Source organism: Hyla sarda, chromosome 6 (genome assembly GCF_029499605.1).
Source record: "Hyla sarda isolate aHylSar1 chromosome 6, aHylSar1.hap1, whole genome shotgun sequence".
In the NCBI taxonomy this organism is placed as follows: domain Eukaryota; kingdom Metazoa; phylum Chordata; class Amphibia; order Anura; family Hylidae; genus Hyla; species Hyla sarda.
In genome coordinates this window covers 120,855,008-120,873,177 of record NC_079194.1, presented here as the reverse complement: position 1 = coordinate 120,873,177, position 18,170 = coordinate 120,855,008, and the positions used below count along the sequence as shown (strand labels likewise).

Sequence of the window (18,170 nt, the reverse complement as noted above, 5' to 3'; positions counted from 1 at the left end):
AAATTTTTTTTTTTTTTTTTTTTTTAAACTTCCCGCCCCGGCAACGCAGGAGGGAAGTTTGTGTGCACTGTATGCGCTTTTCTGTGCGTGCGTGCATGTGTGCATCCCCCAGCATCCCCCTCCCCCTCCCCCTGCGGCCCAGTGAGTTAGTGCCCTACCAGAGAGGGGAAGAACGCAGAAGTTGCGCCATGCCGGTGTATTGACCCTTGCCCCAGGGTCCCCCTCCCCCTGCGGTGCAGTGAATGAGTGCCCTGCCGGAGCCCTGGTTCGGTGCCCTACCGGAGAAGGAAGGTCAAGGGAAGAAAATGGCTTGCTTAAGGCACTGTACCATGTCATGTCCACAGCCCCCCCCCCCCTTCACATCACTCATGTCTCATGTCCTCTACACCCCTGTCTCCCATGTACACTCCTCTACACCCCTCTGCCACCCAGGTACACTCTTCTATACCCACCTGTCACTCCTCTACACCCCTTTGTCACCCATGTACACCCCTCTGCCACCCATGTACACTCCTCTGTCAACCATGTACACCCCTCTGCCACTCCTCTACACCCCTTATGCCACCCATGTACACCACTCTGCCACCCATGTACTCTCCTACACCCCTCTGCCACCAATGTACACCCCTTTACACCCATCTGCCACCCATGTACACCCCTTTACACCCATCTGCCACCCATGTACACCCCTCTGCCACCCATGTACACTCTTCTACATCCATCTATCATCCATGTACACCCCTCTGTTAGCCATGTACACTCCTCTACACCCCTCTGCCACCCATGTACACTCCTCTACACCCCTCTGCCACCCATGTACACTCCTCTACACCCCTCTGCCACGAATGTACACTCCTCTACACCCCTCTGTCACCCATGCACACTTCTCTACACCCCTCTGCCACCCATGTACACTCCTCTACACCCCTCTGCCACCAATGTACACTCCTCTACACCCCTCTGTCACCCATGCACACTTCTCTACACCCCTCTGCCACCCATGTACACTCGTCTACACCCACCTGTCACCCATGTACACCCCTCTGCCACCAATGTACATCCCTCTGCCACTCATGTACACCCCTTTACACCTCTCTGCCACCCATGTACACTCCTTTACACCCCTCTGCCACTCATGTACACTCCTCTACATCCCTCTGCCACCCATGTACACTCCTCTACACCCCTGTGCCACCCATGTACACCCACCTGTCCCTCCTCTACCACCCATGTACACTTCTCTGTAACCCATGTACACTCCTCTGTCACCCGTGTACACCCATCTGCCACCCATGTACACGCCTCTACACCCCCTGCCACCAATGTACACCCCTTTACACCTCTCTGCTACCCATGTACACTCCTAAACCCCTCTGCCACCCATGTACACTCCTCTACACCCCTCTGCCACCCATGTACACTCCTCTACACCCCTCTGCCACCCAAAGACGGGCAACCAGAGTAATACGGGGAATGGGAGGATTACAGAAAGTACCCAGAAAGATCAGAATTAGGGTTATTTAGTTTAGAAAAAGAAGGCTTAGGGGCGACCTAATAACTATGTATAAATATATCAGGGGACCTTACAGAGATCTCTCCCATGATCTATTTATACCCAGGACTGTATCTATGACAAGGGGGCATCTTCTACGTTTAGAGGAAAGACGGTTTCTACACCAGCACAGACAGGGGTTCTTTACTGTAAGAGCAGTGAGACTGTGGAATTCTCTCCCAGAGGAGGTGGTCATGGTGAAAAATAATTTAAAAGGGGTCTGGGTGCACTTTTGGAGAGTAAGAACATTGCTGGTAATGTATATTAGATTTATAGGGATAGAACGTTGATCCAGGGATTTATTCTGACTGCCTTCCTCTGGATCAACTCAGTAGGGACTCATTAGGGTTATAGGTTGAACTTGATGGACTCTGGTATTTTTTCAACCTTATGAACTATGTTACTATGTACACCCCTTTACACCCATCTGCCATCCATGTACACGCCTCTACACCCCTCTGCCACCCATGTACACTCTTCTACACCCATCTGTCACTCCTCTACACCCCTCTGTCACCCATGTACACCCCTCTGTTACCCATGTACACTCCTCTACATCCCTCTGCCACCCATGTACACTACTCTGTCACCCCTGTACACCCCTCTGCCACCCATGTACACCCCTTTACACCCATCTGCCACCCATGTACACACTTCTACACCCCTCTGCCACCAATGTACTCTCTTCTACACCCATGTACACACCTCTGTTACCCATGTACACTTCTCTACACCCCTCTGCCACCTATGTACACTCCTCTACACCCCTCTGCCACCCATGTACACTCCTCTACACCCCTCTGCCACCCATGTACACCCCTTTACACCCATCTGCCATCTATGTACACGCCTCTACACCCCTCTGCCACCCATGTACACTCTTCTACACCCCTCTGTCACCCGTGTACACCCCTCTACCACCCCCTACAACCCTCTGTCACCCAATTACACCCATCTTTCACCCGTGTACACTCCTCTACACACCTGTCTCCCATGTACACCTTTCCGCACCCCTCTGTTACCCCTTTACACCTATACGCCCATATTCCTCTTCACTTGTAAAAGGGGAATCTGGAGGCTAATGTTGGTTAAGTGTGGAGCCTAATAGATTTGTTTTGCAGGTTTAAAGGTGAAGAGTTGTGGCTGGAAGAAATGGTCAGTACGGTCCGGACCAGACTGAGAAGAACAGGGAACAACGCTGACATCACTTGTGAGTTGCTGTATAAATTAGCACTTTAAACTACATACCACTGATAAATAGATATTGTATATTGTGCATTGTGGCCTTTTGCCTTTAACATTTTTTTAAATTAATTTTTTTTTTTTTTTTGCTCGTCAACTTTGGTAGGGGTGCCCCGCAATTTTTTTTTCGCGGGGTGCCCTGAGACGAAAAAGGTTGGGAAACACTGTTCTAAAGTCAGGAATGGATCTAAGATGAGAAGTCTCAGAGGGAGATTTATCAAAACCTGTCCAGATGAAAAGTTGCTGAGTTGCCCATTGCAACCAATCAGATTGCTTCTTTAATTTTTCAGAGGCCTTTTCAAAAATGAAAGAAGCAATCTGATTGGTTGCTATGGGCAACTCAGCAACTTTAGTCTGGATAGGTTTTGATAAATCTCCTCCTTCAGTCTCTCTTTTATACACAACCTTCATTTACCATTTGTACAGCATCAAAAAACCTGAACATGTGAACACACCCATGGTAGGCTTGCACTGCTGATTTGGGTGTAAATCTGTGTCGATTCCTGCACCAAAATTCGTTCTGCATGAAAAGACATTTCTCATAGACCTCAAAGGGAAATTAGCTAATTAGCATTAGCTGCCACGTATAGAAGTCAATGGGTAGCCAAAGCAGCTGTATATTTTGTTACTCCTTGACTTTAATGGGTGGGAAAATATGCAGCAACAAAAACACAGCAAAATATGGTACATGTGATCCTACTTAAAGAAACATTTGACAAGTCAAAAGTTTTGATTGGTTGGGGTCATAGTGCAGAGAACACCATGATCATTAGAACGAGAGGGGAGAAGCACTCGATAGAGTAAAAATTAAATGCCACACACAACTTTCTTGCTTTTCTCATTTGCTTTTAGTGAATATCTTGCATAAATTCACAATTTCTTAAGCCGGTATTGCAATAAAATGGACAATACAAAATATAACAGAATGAAAATGTATCACCCAAGGTGCACCTTCGCAGACACGCTAGACACTCTCCAAGCTGTTGAAAATATTCAGCCCATGCCCGAGCTCCCTTTAGCTTTCACGAAGGGGAACAGAGTGGAGCTTGCGCCGACACTTACGAAGTTTCGGAGACCACGCCTCCTTCTCCATACTTGAAAAAGGAGGCGTGGTCTCTGAAACATCGTAAGTGTCTGCGCAAGCTCCACTCTGTTATGCGTCGAGCTCACCTGTTTTCCTTGATCTCTGTTCAGTTGCACTAGATGGAATAATTGTAAATGTTTAGAGCCCTTCTAGTACAACTGCACAGAGACTGCAGAAAGCAGGGTAGTGAAGGGCACTGAGACCCAGACCGATCAAAATTTCGACATGTGTGGTATGGGGTGTGAGATGCAGGGCTGATGGAATTACCCTGGGGCAGATGGCATTAACCCCTTGTATTCGTGACGCCAGGGCGTGGTTTATCCTCAATACCACCTGAAGGTATACCGCTGGATCCAGAGCAAGGCACAGGGGCAATAATGACTCCAACGACAAGTTACGGACAACGGTAGCTTTACTGAGGTTAGACAGGTAGAAAAGTCTATACAGTTCAGCCAGGGCCCATGGAGGTGACCAGTGACTCAGAGACCTTAAGGGATTGCTGGGACTTGTAGTAGATGGGGTCAATTTAATGCAGGCCACGTTGACTTGACAATTGGTGACTGAGACTGACTGATGACTGACAATACTGAGACTGTGGCTTACTTGTAGCTGTTTGTGGCTGCAGACTGGACTTGAGGCCTCCTATGACTCTGGACACTCTCTATGACTCGACTTGACCTCAGCAAAGACTTGTATGGAAAGAGAGAGAGCTAGGTCCACCCAGGGCTTATATAAAGACTAGCAGGGAGCCCATAGGACATCACTTGGATCACCTGGTCACTGGTATCTCCTGGGCAACAATCACATGACAAGTCACATGGTAAACAGTCTTAAAATGACAACGCTTTCAGAACACATTACATGGTATAATACAGTAGAAACATATTTACATGGGGGGGGGGGGGAAAGCAAGGGGGCCCAGGGTACACTGTAGGGAGGCTGCCTAACAGGGCAGCAAGAGTACGGGGTGACTCCTCCCGTACTGGGCCACCACACATTTCTTTGACAAGTCAGATGTTTCTTTTAAATAACAGAGACACTATAAATCCGTGTCAAAATCCAAAAAATGGTTGAACTGCTTTTATTAGGATTATCAAGATGTACAGATAATTGTGTAAGTTAATTAAAGAAATTCTATATTATTCTATAAACCGTACTAGACTATCGAGCTAAGTGCCAAGTCTGCATGAGAGACATGATGTATAGCTAAGGCTGGCTAGTCGCCCCCGCATCACATGCCCAATACGGATGTAAATCTGAAGTAGCATTTCCGTCAGGTCTGATTCATATACAGATTGTTTACCACCACAATAGCTGAGACTTATCTGCTGCTGGTGAGTTACTGCCCATGACATCACCGCCTTAGAAAAGAATTTATAAAGTAACGTTCATAATAACTTAACTTCAAACGCCCAATCCAGTCAACGCTATGGCAACCAATATAGTCACATTGTTGTGAGGAGTATGCATTGAAATCAGGTTCAGGGGTGACATGAGTGGCGCAGACGAACCTGTGTGAAATATATGGCGCCATATAACAATAATGTTGTGCTATAAAGTTTAAACGTCTGAGAACCGGATCGTAATTTTCTACGGTGATTCCTTGAGCTGGAGGGTTAGTTGTGGTTAAAGTTGGATGATTTATGGAGGCAAATGGGCCGCTCACTCGTCTTCCAGTCAAATGTTTATTAATGCACGACCTGAAGGGACCCGTTAAAGCAAAATTTTCGGTATGTTGTGATCTGATATGTCGTGTGATCAGGAAGTTTCAGATACCATTCTCAGCCTTTCAAATGCAAATGAGGAGCACGTTTCAAAGGAAGTTCAGATTAATGAAGAGAATGAGATTAAATATTATGTCAGCTTTATTGTAGCCATAAATATAAAGTAGCTGTATTATAAGGGCACTATAGCTTCCATTAATAGTACTGGTGGGTAGTTATAGTATTTCCACTAAAATTCACTACTAACTCCTGGAAACTTCGGGGGAGATTTATCAAAACCTGTCTAGGGGAGAGTTGCTGAGTTGCCCATAGCAACCAATCAGATCGCTTCTTTAATTTTTCAGAGGCCTTTTCAAAAATTACAGAACCGATCTGATTAGTTGCTATGGGCAACTCAACAACTTTTCCTCTGTACAGGTTTTCATAAATCTCCACCTTCGTCTTTTGTCAAGTTATTACAATTTCTATTGAGATTTTTTTGGAGAAAGCTTGGAGACTAAATAGTGTACATTGTATAGAGAGACAACACAAACTGTACATAGATAATTAACAGGCAGAGAAAGGGAAGCAATCCTATCTGTACCTGCATCACTTATATGGAGAGGCAGTGACAGTACTATCTGTGCCTGTATCATTTACAGGAAGAGACAAAGAGAGAGTGCTATCTGTGGCTACATCATTTACAGAAGAGGCAGGAAGCAGTGCTACCTGCCTACTTCATTTACAGGAAGAGACAGAGAAAGGCAGTACTATCTGTACCTACATCATTTACAGATACAGACAGGAAGGCAGTAGGGATATCCCAATACATTTTCATGAGTACCTGCACTGGTACTCATGAAAGGTTTAACCTAATAGGGGGATTCCCTACTTAGCTATCTTTTGAGGGCTTCTACCCAAAAGGGGAGGATTCCCGACCTACCAGGGGCTTCTACCTAATAGGGGGGATTCTGTACCTACTGTAACTACTGGGGGCATATCTTAATTATAAGTGTCAGTGATGTCCTCATGTTTTACTTTCGCTCAAGCCTTCACAAAGTCTAGAGCCACCTCTGCTGTACCAGGACATAAAAAAAAGTATCCATAATTGATATCAATGAGTATCAGTATTCATACAAAAAAATTGTATTGGGACATTCCTAAAAGGCAGTATTATTCTTACTTATATACTTTTAAAGTAGAGACAGGGGGCAGTATAATTTGCACCTAGACAATTTAGGCCCCAATTCACACTATAAAAATTCATCCGTAATGAACGTCCGTCATAAAAATCTTGAAAATTTTGTGACGGGCGATAGTAACGGGAGAAATAGAGCATGCACAATTTCTCCCGTTTATTCGCCCATCACAAAATAACGGTCGTTATTAATAACGGGCGATAATGGGTTAAAACGGCTATTAGAAAAATCCCATAGACTATAATGGGATTTTCTAACGGCCGTTTAACGACCGATTTCCTGGGTTTTTAGAACGGCCGTTTATAACTGAGGTATTTTTATAGTGTGAAAGCAGCCTTACAGGATTAGGTAGGGAGGCGGTATGATCTATGACAATTGACTATGTGTTTATATTTGTCATGAATGATGATGATGTATTTGTAACCTTTATTTCAAAATGCAACTACACCTTTTTCAGAGTTTTCAACTTAAAGGGGTACTCACAATACAGGGGCCAGAGGATTGTGACGTCACGGCCCCGCCCCCTCAATGCAAGTCTATGGGAGGGGGAGTCCAGCCCCTGTATTGCCCATCATTAGGCACCGAGCAAACTGCACACCATGCAGCAGATGACTGGGGAGCTGCAGGAGAGACCACGGGAGTTCCCAGCTGTGTGACCCCTGCAATCAGACTTTGGATAGGGGAAAAGATGTCTAGGGGCAGTGTATCCCTTTAAGACTTCAGACAGAAGTAGTAAATTTTAGAATTGGGACAAAATTCTGGTACTGCAAATCATGTGAAATTGGGTCAAACACAAATCGGGATTTTACTACCAGGGTCTATGGATCCTCCTGGCAACAAAACATCAGACACACAGAAGACAGCAGGTATAGCACACAGTCTTTAATTATAGAACGATTACAGTGAGGCAAGTAATTGTGCTTAATATCAACTGTGATAAGCTGGCAGATAGTCTAACCAGCTTTCTATTATTATTTGTCTGAAGATCCCACTTCCGAAGCCCACAGAACCAGCTCTGACGTCCACAGAGCTCGCAATCTACATGCACTGTGTAATTTGTTGCTTGGCAGATGAAGACTATCAGCAAATAAATAAAATAAGATATTAATTAGATAAAGACTGTTAATGGTTCGCACCAGCGGATAGGAGATCGCAGATGGCTAAACATTTGGCTCAAGAAAACGACAGAAGATTATAGTTTCCGAACTTCTTAGACAGTGAAATAGCAAATGGTAATGCACGGCTGAATCTGTCTGATAAAAAATCTCAGAAGATCTGCAGAAGCCGAGTAGAGGTTGTTAATAAAGTTAAATGATACTTACTTTTCCTGACAAGATAGATTTAAATTTAACAAAAGGCTGGCTCCCATTTGCTCTCTGGCTGTTAATATACTGCAACTTCCTAAATGATGTACAGAAAGAAACGCTTGTTATTTTTGCCCTTAGAATGAATTGTTGTCTTATCTACAAAAAAAAAAAAAAAACTATCTGATGGCTGGCCATGTAAGGCTAGGTTCACACTGCACTTTTGTATTTATTTCTCCATATTTCTATATTTTCTATTTAATGTATCTGTAAAACGGACAGCAATACTGCATTGTAAACACACCCCAATACACGGTTGGGCTAGATTCACAATGAAAAAAGAGACCCTCTTTAGCTGTGGCTCCCCGCTTTGCCTCAGGAGAGGTACCATGTGTGGAAAGGGGCTGTCCTCAAGACAATATCACAAGGATGAAAGGATAATAATTAAGAGGTTTCTGGACAAAATGTCATGAATAGCCTATCCTCTAAAGAGGCCACCACTAGCTGACTGGTGGGGTGCCAAGAGAAGACTTCCCTGCTGCTCAGCACTGCCACAGCACATAGATGTCTACAACGTACAGAGTGGTAAGGCTAGGCTCCGTTCATTGTGTAGTGGCTGTGAAGTGTTACTGCAGCTAAGCTCCCATTGACATAAATGGGGGCTGAGTAATATGGCACAACCACTACACATTGTAGGATGTAGCTTTTAGCTCTGTACATTGTGGGCGCCACAGCTCATACTAACAGCTGATATGAGGGTGTGCCGGTATCCTTCCAATTTAGCTATCGGTAACCTATTCTGAGCAGCAGTCCAGCTTAGACAATTTACATCAATGATAAATGTATAAAAACATTCCCTCATGGCAATGCTTTAAAGCACAAGTCCAAAGTTTAGGGCATGTGCACCCTTCAGTTCCAGGGTGCGAAGACTCAGGTCAAGCTGGGAAGTACAGTTGCCAAGGCTACTGTACAGCGAAGTTCTGTGCATGAGTCAGGTTCAACAGAAAAATGCTCAGGTGCGGAACTTTGCTGAGGAGTGTACCAGTTGCCTTGACACCGGTACCTCCCCAACGTAGCACTGAAACTTAAGATGATCAGCTAAATGAATGATCAGCTAAATACATTTTCTTAGGAATGTTCACTCCCACTACTACCAGTGTAAAAGGGCCAGTGATTAGACGAGGAACGAGATAAATGCTTATTCGTCAGCTGATGATATTGTCTGTGCAGGCCATTAAAACCCTTGCTAGTCAGCTACATATGAGTGTAAATTGGGGATGTAGGGCAAACAATCATGTAAGTGAACGGTGGCACAAACAATCCAGCGTCCATTTGTGAGGTGCAACCCACACGATCCCTATGTATGTAAAAGGCTTCTTAAATTAGAACTGGTATACTACATTAGCGCTCATATCAGACAGAGCAAGCCCATCTAAAAGGACCCTTATTTATTGAGTTAAATCCCATATTATACTCCAAAGTACCAAAGTACTCCACATTGTATACAATTCTTTCTTAAAGCAAACGTGTCCGCATAAATAAGCATATAGCTAGAAAGGGCTTCTCAGAATGCTTTTCTATCTCCGTAATCCTTTTCAGTGCTGAGACATAAGCCTTCTTGTTTAGTTTTTTAATAAAATTAAGCTCTGCATTCCAGAGGGTTTTCTCCAGTATGACAAGAGCCCAGGCAAGTGCAGCCTACGTTCTCTTTATCACTGACCAATGACCCACTTGCATTCACCTACTGTGTTTGATTGACAGTACTTACCTGCAGATGCCTCCTAGGCGTCTGAGCCTTATTTGAATAAGAACAAAAAGGCTTACATATTGGCTGGAAAGGATTATGAAGATAAAAAATAAAGGTAAGCCTAGAATCCTGATAACTATCCCCGTATAGCCATATGCTTATTTTTACCCATGTTTTCCTGCTGACTGGTTCGCTTCAAAAATGGAAATCTATGGGTGACAGACGATATTGTGTGGCATTCATAAACAAAAGATGATGGGATGCCTGTGATAAATACCTCACGGTGGCATATGTCTCCTGCAAGCTATTAGGGCACCTGTTTCATGGATATGCCATGAAAAGAGCATATGTCACATCTGTTAACTCAATGCCATTATAACTCGTGAGTGATGTATGCCACTGTAATGCTGGGTTCACCCTGCGTCTGTGTTCACAGGTAACATATACATTTTATATTCTTGAAAAGGGATTAAGGGTAGGGTCACACGTGCTGTATTTTGCTGCATATTTGCTTTAGAGTATTTTCCTACCCATTAAAGTCAATGGGTAGCAAAATACTAGGGATGTCCCCATACTGATACTAGTATCGGGACCAATACTGGACATTTGCATGAGTACTTGCAGGTATCACAGAGGTGCGGTAGGCCTTTTGCATTCTCCGTGCGGATCAACTCCTAGAGGACACAGGGCGTAAATCTACGACCTGCACCCGCTCATGAGCTATAGAGCATAGCCAGAACCAGTGGCTAATGCTGTACATCAACGGTCTGGGTGATTTGCAGCATTAATCCTTTAGATGCCACGATCAAAGTTGATCGCAGCATCTAAAAGTCCTGAAAAAACTGCAGGTTAGCTCACGGATGCTGCTCAGGATCACCGCAGTGAAATTGCAACAGCAATACTGCATCCAATCAGCTGAGAGGACGGCCGGAGGGCCTTTACTGTGCTCCGTGCCGTCCGTTTGTCGTTCCTATACTGCCAGGCAGTAGTAAAGGAGTGCCAATAACACTGATCAATGCTGTAGAAAAGTAGTAAGAAATGTGATTTAACCCCTTCCCTAAAAAAAGTCTGAATCACCTTCTTTTACAAATAAAATAATGTAAACAAAAATAAACATATGTGGTATCGCTGTGTGCGTAAATGTCCAAACTATTAAACTATACCTTTAATTAAACTGCACAGTCAATGGGTTAAAACATTTAAAAAAATACCAAAAGTCCAGAATTGTGTATTTTTTGTCACTTCATGTACCATAAAATTAAAATAAATAATAAAAAGTAATCAAAAGTCCCATCAAAATAAAAATAGCACCGATAAAAACCACAGATGACGGCACAAAAAAATCAGCCCTCATATGTCCCCGTGTACGGAAAAAGAAAAAAAGTTAGAGGTCAAAAGGGGTCAGGAGCGGCACCCTTTCCTCTAATAGAAACTGAAAACACCCCCTCCCCCCCCCCCCCACCAAAAAAAACTGTCAAATGGCATTTTAAAAAAAAGTATCGGTCACTGGTATCGGGTGAGTACTTTAAAAAAGTATCAGTACTTGTACTCAGTCTACAAAAAATGGTATCAAGACATCCCTACAAAATACAGTGGGGATCAAAAGTTTGGGCACCCCAGGTAAAAAAATTTGTAATAATGTGCATAAAGAAGCCAAGGAAAGATGGAAAAATCTCCAAAAGGCATCAAATTACAGATTAGACATTCTTATATATCAACAAAAGTTAGATTTTATTTCCATCATTTACACTTTGAAAATAACAGAAAACAAAAAAATGGCGTCTGCAAAAGTTTGGGCACCCTGCAGAGTTAATATCTTGTACTGTCCCCTTTGGCAAGTATAACAGCTTGTAAACACTTTTTGGAGCCAGCCAAGAGTCATTCAATTCTTGTTTGAGGTATCTTTGCCCATTCTTCCTTACAAAAGTCTTCCAGTTCTTTGAGATTTCTGGGCTGTCTGTCACACACTGCTCTTTTAAGGTCTATCCAAAGATTTTCAATTATGTTGAGCTCAGGAGATTGTGAAGGTCATGGCAAAACCTTCAGTTTACGCCTCTTGATGTAATCCCCGTGGATTTCGAGGTGTGTTTAGGATCATTATCCATTTGTAGAAGCCATCCTCTCTTTAACTTCAGCTTTTTCACAGATGGCATCAAGTTAGCATCCAAAATTTGCTGAAATTTTATTGAATCAATTTTTCCTTCTACTCGTGAGATGTTCCCTGTGCCACTGGCTGCAATACAACCCCAAAGCATGATTGATCCACGCCCATGCTTAACAGTTGGACAGAGGTTCTTTTCATTAAATTCTGTTCCCCTTCTTCTCCAAACGTACCTTTGCTCATTCCGGCCAAAACGTTCAATTTTAACCTCATTGGTCCACAGAACTTGTTTCCAAATTGCATCAGGCTTGTCTATATGTTCATTTGCAAAGTTCAAGTGCTGATTTTTGTGGTGAGGATTTAGAAGAGGTTTTCTTCTGATGACTCTTCCATGAAAACCATATTTGTACAAGTATCTCTTTATAGTGGAATAGTGTATCACAACTACAGTGTCTGCCAGATCTTTCTGGAGGGATTGAGCAGTCAAACGTCGGTTTTGAATTGTTTTTCTCACAATCCTGCGAGCTGTTCTGTCTGATATTTTTCTTGGTCTTCCAGATCTTCTTTAACTTCTACTGTTCCTGATAACTGCCATTTCTTAATTACATTAAGAACAGAGGATAATGACATATGAAAATGTTTTGCTATCTTCTTATAGCCTTCTCCAGCTTTGTGAGCGTCAACTATTTTCAATTTCAGATTTCTAGACAACTGCTTAGAAGAACCCATGGTGCTGATTGTTGGGGCAAGGTCAGATGAGTCTGGGCATTTAAAACCTTTGAGATTGACATCACCTGGTCTTCCCAGATGATGATTGAGAACAATCCATGACACTGGCAGGTCTCAGCATTGCAAAGGGGGCAGTACAAGATATTAACTCTGCAGGGTGCCCAAACTTGCAGACACCAATTTTTGTTTTCTGTTACGGTACTTTTAAAGTGTAACTGATGGAAATAAAATCTAACTTTTGTTGACATATTATAAGAATGTCTAATCTGTAATTTGATGCCTTTTGGAGATCTTTCCATGTTTCCTTGGCTTCTTTATGCACTTTAATACAAATTTTTACCTGGGGTGCCCAAACTATACGCACCTGATTTTGCTACCCATTGACTTCAATGGGTAGAAAAATACACAGCAGCAAATATGCAGCAAATATTGCAAGCAAGACCCTACCCTACAACATATATGTGAATAGATACTTTATGGGTACTCTGGCGGAAAAACAATTTTATTTTTATTTTTTAAATCAACTGGTGCCAGAAAGTTAAACATATTTGTAAATTACTTGTATTAAAAAATCTTAATCCTTCCAGTACTTATTAGCTGCTGAATGCTACAGAGGAAATTCCTTTATTTTTGGAACACTGATGACATCACAACCACAGTGCTCTCTGCTGACATCTCTGTCCATTTTAGCAATCGTGCATAGCAGATGTATGCTAAGGGCAGCATGGTGGCTTAGTGGTTAGCACTGCTGCCTTGCAGTTCTGGGGCCTTGGGTTCAAATTCCACTAAGGACAACAATAAATAAAGAATTATTATTATTATTATAATAACGTCCGCAGAGAGCAGTGTGTTTGTGATGTCATCAGAGAGCATTCCAAAAAGAAAAGAATTTCCTCTGTAGTATTCAGCAGCTAATAAATACAGGAAGGATTAAGATTTTTTAATAGGAGTAATTTACAAATATGTTTAACTTTCTGGCAGCAATTGATTTAAAAAAATTGTTTTTCCACCGGAGTACCCCTTTAAAACTGACTATGCTGTATGCCATACAGCAGAATCTTTTTCTCAATGACTTACAGTATAAAAAAAAAAACATAACAGATTGTCTTTTTCTCTGTACTCAATAACAGTCAACTACAGCAAAATTAAATGTAGTTAAATGACAACCAGTGAAACAGAGACAGAAAACGCAGTGTGAACCTAGCCTTTATTCACACAGGCATGATTTGCACTTGTGCAGTGCTGCACCGTGGCTCTCTGAGCTATGGGAAGAACAGGGTGGGGGCCAGCTGGGAAGCTACCATTGACTTTAATGAGCAGAGTTTTTATGCGTCAGCAAAGGGAATTGTGGGAAAGCTTATGCAACATTGCATGACATACAGCATAACCACAGTTCAGAGAAACCAGTGATCATATTGTTAGAGTGATCTGTTTTTTCCTTAAAAATAGCAAATTTGTACATAGTGGGAAAACCCTTTAAGTATAAAGTCACACATAGTGCATCAGCAGCGTATTTCACACTGTTGTAAATACACTGTGAAGCGTGAAATATGCTGCAGATTCTGATATGAGCAGACATACAGGCCTACCCTGCCGCAGCCCTGTGTGTGCAGTAAAGTTTGGTGGTGGCCCGCCTCCAAACCTTACTGCACACAGAGGGCTGTGGTGGGGTAGCTGTGTATCTGCTCATAGCAGAATTTGCAACAGATTTCCTGCTGCGCAGCAGATTTCCCACAGCATCTAATATGCTACGGATGCACCACATGTGACCCTGGCCTTAAGGGTATGTTCACATGTACATATTCAGGTCAATGAGTAGGAAAATCGGCAGCAGAAATAAGCAGCAAAATTTGTTTGCATGTTTTCCACAGCAGATTTTGCTACCCACTAAAGTCAAAGGGTAGCAAAATAAGCTGTGAAATGCTGTGAACGTACCCTAAGGGTGCGTTCACATGCTATTTGTTTTTGCGGGTTTTCCGCTGCGTATTTGAAAGTGGGCGGGCTCTTCTCGGCTGTCCATAGCAGATTTTCCGCGGCGGATTTTTCGCAGCGTAAATTCCTCCATGGAAAATCTGCTGTGGACAGACGAGAAGAGCCCGCCCACTTTCAAATACGCAGCGGAAAACCCGCAAAAACAAATAGCGTGTGAACGCACCCTAATAGCGTTCTTTATGTTCTCATGGATGGCAGATGATGAATTGTAATTTACAAAAACTTTTGCCGACTCTATGATGATACATCTCACTGTCTCATAAAGAAACCAGACCAATGTAACTTCTCACAAAATTTTATGGAGAACTAGGCCCAATATTTTACCAAACTAAAATGGCTGCTCAGCAAAAAAAATAAAAATAAAAATAAAAATAAAAAAAGAAAGCTTCTTACAGAAATGATAAGGCAGTAGCTTTAAGATTATAGGTTGGACTTACAAAATCATTGCCGTACATAAAAGCAAAGCAAAAATAAGAAAATAAAAGAAAGCCAACGGCAGCAATTCCACATTTATTGCAGTGCACTACAATGTAGGAGAACGCCAACTACTTTTACCTCTCCTGGAGAATCCAATTTCTACAATTATTTTAGGTTGCTATTTTATTTTTCTTTACTGCATAAAAGAGCATTGTGTGCTCCCAGGGGCCGCGTGGTAAAGGTTGGTTGCGTCAGTATTAAGCACACAGTAAAAATGTGTAGTGAGCAGGGGGGAGCTGCTTCCTTCCTATGTGCTGGATAGATTAAAATAAAAAGTTATTTACAAACTTGACCCCCTGCAGATGATCGCAGCTACTATGCAAGTGCAGCTGCACAAATCATTCGGCTAGATGAGGACAATCAGTATTTTCAGAATAAGAACGGAGCAGAATAAAAAAAAAGTATTTATAATTTTTTTTTTCTTCTAGTCTTGAACAGTTTCTGATCAAAAACCCAGGGGGCTAGGTTTGAGGGGAAAAAAACAAAAACAAAAGAAAGAAAACTTCTAATCTTAACAGAATCTCCAGCCGTAAATGCAACTCTCCTGATGAGATCTGGAAAGAATAAAGAAATAAGCAGGTATACTCACAGCTGGAGCGGCCGCTCACATTCACTTATAACGTTCCCATAATATTAATCATTTCACTTTATGAAACACTAATAACCCACAAAGAGGTCTGCAAAAGAACAACACGCACAATGGAACGGTTAAAAAAAAGGTAAATGTCGTCTACAGGTGGAACCTAAGGACACTTAGTGACCTATATGTGTGGCCATGACGTTTAACCGTTTTCTTCCAAACACAGCATTACACCTATCCAAAGACTACTATGTCTACATTACAGTCATCCTAGTCTTCATGCAACATCAGACAATATCAGGGCTATGAACAAAAGAGGCACTGTCTATGGAAGTAGGCCATGTTTTTCCTATTTCGTTTAACGTCTGTGAAGATCTATCTTTCAGCTACAATCTATGAAAATGATGCAACCTCACTACAGACTATAGTACTGTTTATCCCGAGCGTCAAATCTCATGAATAGAATGCAAGACCTACAGACACTGAAACAGGTCATGCAGCATAGAGAACAATTGGGATGTACAGTCTGCCGATCGTGCACCCTGGAAATGGCAAATCCAAAGAGCATTGTAATGGCATTAGGTGTTGTCGCCCATCATTGGTGGTAGTCCTAAATAACTGATCCCTGGATTTAGGGATCATTATGAAAGGCCATATTAACCCTTGGTGAAATGATTTGTAAGTCATTTTGTCACTCGGTATACCATGTGTACGTTTCAGTTACAACTCAGAAGTGCTGACTACGGCTGCTCACTTCTCATGGGCCAGGAGCTGAGAGAGTGCCATTTGGCTTCTAAGTTTCCTTCCTCTTTTGGGTTCTGTCAAATTATCTACATTTGGAGCATCAGGTACCAAAGGTGCACAAAGCAATGCAGGCTATGGAACAAAGTGAACTGAACCTGGAGGGGCTGTTGTTTGATCACCTAAATGTGGTAATAAAACTAATAGTTTTCACTTGTCACAGATCAACGCTTTAAGTTGTTCAGAAGTCCCTAGGCAGCAGCCCACACCTCCCAACATCTGCCAAGCTATCGTAAGATATTAGACAAGACATCCATGATAATTACATAGGTGTCCTTAAAACACGCTCCTGATTCTAGCAGTGGTTATGAGGGAATACTAAGTTATTTAGGGAACACGGCTATTAATATATTGTAGTGCATCTATAACTGACAGTATGCCGCCTCCGTCATATGAAAGGCTTTGTGGTTACTTAATAGCTAAAGCTATAAAGTTGTATTGAAAGGCAACTCTGGTGACATGGCAAAATGTTCCACCTCTTCAAAGCCAAATTTTCATCCATAATGAGCAGTGTTATAAATTGTTAAATGTTATAATGTTCTATGTAAAAGGCAGTCATATGGTAGTTATAATCATGTACATAGGGGCAGTAGTACAGTTATAGTCTTCTACATACAGGACAGTATTATAGTAGATATATTCTTGTACATAGTATTATTGCAGTTAAATTGTTGTACATAGGAAGCAGTATTATAGTAGTTATATTCTTATACACTGAGGCAGTATTATACTTGTTATATTTATGCCCATAGAAAGCAGTATATATATATATATATATATATATATCTACAGGGCAATGTTATAATATTTATCTTCTTGTACATAAGGGTCATTATTATAGCAGTTATATTCCTATAATATAATAACTATTATTATAGAAGTTATCGTTTTGTCAGTGATTTCAGTATTATAGTTTGTACATGGGTCAGCTTTTCCATAAGAGGAAGCATAATCATTATTCAAATTCTTTTTTCCATAGACATTAGTATTACAGTAGTTATATTCTTTTATACAGAGACAGTATTATAGAAGTTATATTTCTTTAGGAGGGAAATGGATAGATCAGCTCACCAGCTAGACGTCCCGTCCACAGTGCTGCAGGTGTGTGGCAACACCGACATCCAAGGACAAAGAGTATTCCAGCGTGGAAATGGTCAAAGTCCCATTTATTGAGAATAAAATCAGAACAAAATGATGACGCATTTCAGGCGTGTAACGCCCTTAGTCTTGTATGGCTAAGGGCGTTACACGCCTGAAACGCGTCATCATTTTTATCACCTACCTGTGTTGCTGATTTTATTCTCAATAAATGGGACTTTGATAATTTCCACGCAGGCATACTTTCTCTATTTCTACATATATGAGAAGTATTACAGTAGTTATATTCTTGTACACAGGGACAGTAATATACGGTAGTTACATTTCTTCATATGAGGTCAAAATTACAGTAAGTGGAAAAAAAGTTAAATGTCCCAATTCCTTCTCTCGCTGCACTTGAAAGCTCATCCAAAGTTTATTACTCAGCAGGGGGGCAACAATGTGCAGGGGAGAAGGATCCACTCAGAGTAAACTGTATGCAATCCATGCTCCATCTGGAAGCTTACTGGGAGGGACATTTACAATATAAAAGTTATTTTCTGGATTCTGAAAAGTGCTGGT

General features: G+C 42.0%; 1 protein-coding gene across 2 annotated transcripts in view; it reads right to left on the bottom strand.

Moving 5' to 3' along the window:
• Positions 1-18,170, bottom strand: part of CHCHD6 (coiled-coil-helix-coiled-coil-helix domain containing 6) — a 343,619-nt gene that overhangs the window by 57,100 nt on the left and 268,349 nt on the right. The window contains exon 9 of one of the 2 annotated variants that reach the window (XR_008844998.1): positions 8,103-8,181. The exons of the other annotated variant lie outside the window; for it this stretch is intronic. The gene's annotated coding sequence lies outside the window, so the exon portion shown is untranslated. The remainder of the gene's footprint in view (positions 1-8,102; positions 8,182-18,170) is intronic. 2 annotated transcript variants of the gene reach the window in all.